This window comes from Puccinia triticina, chromosome 15A (assembly GCF_026914185.1).
Source record: "Puccinia triticina chromosome 15A, complete sequence".
NCBI lineage: Eukaryota > Fungi > Basidiomycota > Pucciniomycetes > Pucciniales > Pucciniaceae > Puccinia > Puccinia triticina.
The window spans coordinates 2986282-2992281 of NC_070572.1; positions in this window are offsets into that span (position 1 = coordinate 2986282).

A 6000-nucleotide genomic window follows, 5' to 3' on the forward strand; every position below is an offset into this window, starting at 1 on the left:
CGAGAAGTTGTCTTTATGTGGAAGTGCTGCATCTTGGCAGACATCTCCACATCATGATGATCTACTATTGCTCTTGTCTGTGCTGCTGTCTGCTTTCTACTGGATTCATTCAATTCCTGTTTGATAACCAGGCACGTCTGGAGAAAGAGGAAGAAAAAGAACTACCTGAGAATCAGATGAAAAAGAAAAATAGGGTGTTCAAAGTTGACTTGCATAAAATCATAACACCATAAAATCATAAAATTCTAAGCTGAAAAAAATATGTACAACCAAACACTCAAATTAGAGCAACCTTTCTAAAATGGTCCATATCCATGTCTGTTGCGCCTAAGCTGTACATTTTTCGGAGGATGCGTGGTATGGGGATTTATTTCCTCATACCCATGCAGCCTCCTAGGGTAGCCCAAACGTTCCACCACAGTTATGGTGTTCAAAGTTGGTTTGCATAATTTTATGCATGCATAAATCATAAAATCATAAAATCTTTTTTGGAGGGGATATGACTGTCTGATTATGTAATACAAAAATTCCTCACCAAAATATTTTTATGATTTTATGATTTATGCATGCATAAAATTATGCAAACCAACTTTGAACACCATAAGTGGTTGGCTCCAAGCTACCCAATGTGTGGGTCAAGTGCATGAGGAAACCTCACAAGCTGGTGAAAGGCTCATAGCACTTTCCTCCTGCGCGGCGGCGGCTCTTGGCGCCGAGTGGTCTCTCCTCTGCAAGACAGCTTTGAGCGCATAGCAGGTTTCTTAGGAGGGCCTAATGTGAGCCCCAACTCCTCTTCTATTTCTCTGCTACCTGCTTTTTTCATTTACACCTTTGTTAGGATCAGCTCTAAGGGAGAAGGACCGGGTCGTGCCTCTAGCGGCAAACTATGTAGATTGCTAGATGAGGAGAGTTTGGGGATCTCTCCTCCGCTCCCCCTTAGGGTGGAGAGCTGTGACATGTACTAACTACAACATGTCCCAGGCGTGACATAGCGTACGGCGCGCGTGCAGCTCATAACACTATCCCGCCCTTAACGCCCAAGCCCCCGGCTCTGCGTTCTCTTCCCCGGGCAGCATTAAAAAAACCTCATGGGTAAAAAAGCTTAACCCTCATAATCTCCTCCTTGTCCTATGTCGCGCTGCCGCCTGTGGAAAATTTTTGTTGAAGTCGTCCAATAGTTGCTTTGAATTTTCCAGATGATCTTCCGGTTCCCACGAGTTATGTTGCGGTTCATATCCCTTCCAGCTAATTAGATACTCCCGTCTCTTTCCCTTTTTTCTGCAGTCCAATATCTCTTCCACTTCCCATTCCTCCTCGCCTTCCACAACCACCGGCGTTGGATGTGCCACTTGTCGGCCCGCGATTTCGTCCTGTTCCTGTTTCCTAAGGACAGAAACATGAAACACTGGGTGTACCCCTCTCATTGAGGGGGGTAGCGTTAGTTTGTACACCGCAGACGATATCTTCTTGAGTATAGGAAAGGGGCCTAGCCATCTGTGAGCCAATTTTGGGCTAGGTCTCGTTGTCGAGATATTCCGGCTGTTGAGCCACACTGAGTCGCCGACTCTCCATTGCGGTGTGTCGCGGACACCCCGGTCGAATTGAGTCTTCATAGCCTCCTGAGCGCTTTCCAACCCGGCGGCCAGTTCTTCCTGAACCTTTGCTAGTTCCCTCAGACGCATCTCCACTTGTGGCAGGCATTGCTCCGGAGAAGGTATCCCCGTGAAGGACGGCTCGAACCCGTAGTTGGCTTTGAAGGGGGACATCCCTATTGACACGTGCTCGCTGTTATTGTAGGCGAATTCAGCTGTTGGCAGTAGGTCGTCCCAGTTGTCCTGCCGGTAGGTGACAAAGTGTCGTAAATACTGCTCTACCGCCTTGTTGACTATCTCCGACTGACCATCGGTTCGCGGGTGATAGGCCGTTGAAGGACAAAGCCGTATGCCGAGGCGTCTATTGAGTTCTCTCGTAATCTGGGACACAAATATGCTTCCCCTGTCGGACACTATTGTTTTGGGTGTACCGTGTAACTTCCATACGTGCCGAGTCATGAGGTCCGCCAGTTGGATTGCCGTTGTCGACTTCTTGCACGCAATGAAATGTGCCATCTTAGTTAATCGGTCGACCACCGTAAGGATGCAATCGTTGCCTTTTGACTCCGGTAGATCTGTGATCAGGTCGTAAGAAATGTCGGTCCACGGGCCCGCGGGTATGGGCAAAGGCTCTAGGGTCCCGTACGGTTTCAGCAGAGATGGCTTCACACGCTGGCATGAGCTACAACCGTCCACGTAGCGGTTGACGAATCGCTTTACCGACGGCCAGTTGAAACAGCGTCTGACCAGTGCTAGTGTTTTGGCCCTTCCCGGATGGCCTGCTAGTAGGCTGTCGTGCCGGCTCCGAAGTATTGCCGTCTTGATGCCATCGTCTGCCGGTACTTCAATTCGCCCATGACGATACACCAGGCCCTCCACCGTAGTGAATCCGCGCTGATCCGGGCGGGTCGTCAGATCATTCATCAGCCCCGTTAATCGTGGGTCATTGGGGGTAGCAAGTCTGATAAGACTTATCAATTCCGTGTCCGACGGTATGGGGTTCTCTTCCTCCACTGATTCGTCTTGATCCGCAACCCCTACCACATCAATTTCAAACCACCTCGCCGCATCCTCAGCCTCAAACGACTCGTCCACGAACCAACCGTCGAATTCCGCAACCTCCGCGAATGTTTTAGGTGTGATGTTATCCGGTCGTAGTAATTGTCCAAAGGACAACTTGTCCTCCTTCGCCGGGGCAAGATCCGGGCGTCTGGACAGCGCGTCTGGTTTGGCGGCCTGTCTGCCGGGTCTGAAAACAATCTCGAAGTCAAAGCATCCCAGCGTCTCTGCCCATCGAGCTTGGCGCCTAGTGAGTTTCTTTGTTGTCATGAAACTCTCCAGATTACGGTGGTCAGTGTACACTATTGCCTCTAGTCTGTGGGGGTTGCCCTCCAGGTAGTGCCTCCATTCCTTGAAAGATGCCACGATTGCCAGTAATTCCTTATCGAAAATCTCGTAATTACGCTCCGCCTGGATTAAGGACCTGGATAGGAACGCTACAGGGTGTAGCTCGCCGTCTTTTGCGCACACCTGCGACAACACAGCTCCTAGCGCAAAATCCGAACAGTCACACTCTAGTATAAACGGCCGGTATGGGTCGGCGATTTTCAACACTGGCGCCGTAGTGAATGCCGTTTTCAAACGCTCGAACGCCAGTTGGCATCGATGGTCCCAATGGAAGGTTTGATCCCCTTTTGTCAAGTCGTGTAGCGGCCGGGTAGTCCCCGAGAAATGGTCGATGAACCGTCTGTAGAAGTTGGCAAACCCAATAAAACGTTGGAGTTCGGTGACGTTGGTGGGTGCCGGCCAGTCAGTCACGGCGGTGACCTTTGCCGGGTCCATGCGCAGTCGGTTGCATGAAATCAGAAGTCCCAAGTACTCGACCTCGTCTCTCCCAAATTCACATTTTTCGGGTTTGAGCCATAAGTGATGCTTGCCCAATGTCTCGAGGACTCCGTTGACCGCTTCTTCATGATTGGATCCCTTCTGGGTGTAGATCATGATGTCGTCCAAGTAGGCCGCCACGTCCTTCCCGATGCGTCCAAGTAGTATGTCCTGGATAAAAAATTGAAAGAATCCTGGTGCCCCAGTTGGGCCGAACGGCATAGTCAACGGTGCGAACTGTCCAGCCTTGCACACGAATGCAAGTTTGTCTTCATCCCCTTCAGCGACGCGCAAGTTGCCGTACGCGTTTCGTAGGTCAAGCTTGGTGAATCTGTCCGCGTCGAGGAGGCTGTCGACGAGATCCATGGTCAACGGCAGCGGGTACTTATTCTTGACGGTAACCGCGTTAAGCTTCCGGTAGTCAAAACAAGGCCTCAAGTTCCCGTCCTTTTTTCCCGTGAACAGCACAGGAGCCGCCCACGGAGATGTCGTCCGTCTGATGGTCCCATGTTGAAGGCCTTCGCGGATCAGGGTGTCCATTGCCTCATTCTCTGCGGGCGATAAAGGAATGATCCTGCTGGCCTGCGGGGTGGCGCCCGGTATTAGATCCACCCGGAAGTCGTATTGGCGCCTCGGTGGCAGTCGCTGAGCGCCAACCTTCTGGAACAAATGTAGGTACCAATGGTAGTGCTGTGGTACCATCTCCTCCACCGTCCTCGTTGGCCCCACGCGTCGTGCCTCAGCCGCCAATCGGGCCGATGTGGACCAAGACGTCTTAGCCGTATCGATGATTGTTTCTGTTGGATGTCCTAGTATGGGCAGACGCTTGCTAGCTGCTTCACTGGGGTTAAGGGATAGGTGTGCTGGGGACTCACATCGCGGGGGCGTTATCCCACTAAAAGTGCGCACCCCCTCGTCAAATATCCTCACTTGCCTCACGGGCCCTCCCCCGTCTAACAAGGCTTTTGTCGGATAAGACGACGTTGCATCAGCAACTGCGATGTTCCCGACCCGGTTCGACCCGCCCGAGGTGATGGTGTGGTTCGTCGGTGTCCTGTCATTGCGGCTTTCTAGGAGAGGATCCTGCTTGCCAGTTGATTCTCTCGGAATGTCAAGGGATGGGAAATCGAGCTTACATTGCGGGAGTGCTAACGTGCTCGAAGCACACACCCCCTCGTCAACTATCCTCACTTGCCTCACGGGCTCCTCCCCGTCTGGCGAGGCTTTTGTCGGATAAGACAATACCGCCACCGCGGTCGCAATGCAGCCTTTGTCCCGTCGTAATGAGTCTCCCGATGTCCTGTGGGATTGGCTTTCTAGGAGAGGATCCTGCTTGCCAGTTGATTCTAACGGGGTAAGGATCAAAGGGAAATCGAGCTTACATTGCGGGGGCGTCAACGTGCTTGAAGCACACACCCCCTCGTCAAATATCCTCGCTTGCCTCACGGGCTCCTCCCCGTCTGTCGAGGCTTTTTTCGGATATGACGAAACCGCTTCCACGGTCGCAGTGCAGCCATCCCCCCGTCGGAATGAGCACGTCCTCCAATCAATAAGGTGCCCAAACCGTTTGATCCACGGCATCCCTAATATTCCGTCGTAGGTATCCTTCAGTTGAGTGACGATGAACCGAGAGGGTCGGGTCATCCCCTCGAGCTGGAGTTCCAGCTCGTACGAAGATTTCTTTGTCGATCCATCAAAGCCCGCGATCGTCCTTGTGCACGAGGACGCCAGGCCTAATAGCCCATATTTAGCCGTAAAAGAGAGGCTCAACACATTATGCGTGGCCCCCGAATCCACCAGGAATCTGGCCGGACGAGGGGTGGTAGTCGTGGTATGCTCAAGGAGGGTGTGCGGCGCGAGGTTAAGAGGAATAAACAATCGGGGGTCGAATGCATTACTATCAACCAAATCGCTAACGCCAACACTAACTAACAACTCCTTGTTTGAGCTCGGGAGGGGCATACCCATCAGTCCCGAGCTCCGCCTTTTTTTGACCCCTCCGCAGTGCCCTCCTCTCCAAACCGCTTCGCTCCGCTCCTCCACTGGTCCAGTTCCTCCATTGCGGCCACTCGTACCGCTCCCTTCCCTTTGCCCTTGTCCGGGCACTCGCGTGATCGATGTCCTTGCTTCCCGCATCGAAAGCACAAGCCCTCTCTCATCATACGGCTCCTCTCGGATTCGGACAATTGACCTCGTATCGCCGAAATGTCCATCGCATCCGGGTCCGCTGCCGAGGTCGAGGGGACGTTGTTGGACTCGACCCCATTCAACTCGTTATCGATCTTGAGCGCCAAGTTCGAAACCGCAGCCAGGGTATCGAACTGAGTGCGGGACAGGACCAGGGCCACCCGGACTTCCTTTTTTAGGCCCTGGGTGTAGAGGCCGACCAGGGTTCGCGGTTCCCATCCCGTGTCGTGAGCATAGAGGAGGAATTGGTGGGTGTAGTGGCCCACCGTTTTGGTCTGCTTCAAGTGTCATAGGGATCGTTCGGCCTTGCTTTGCTTCTCGGTGTCGTAGAACATGC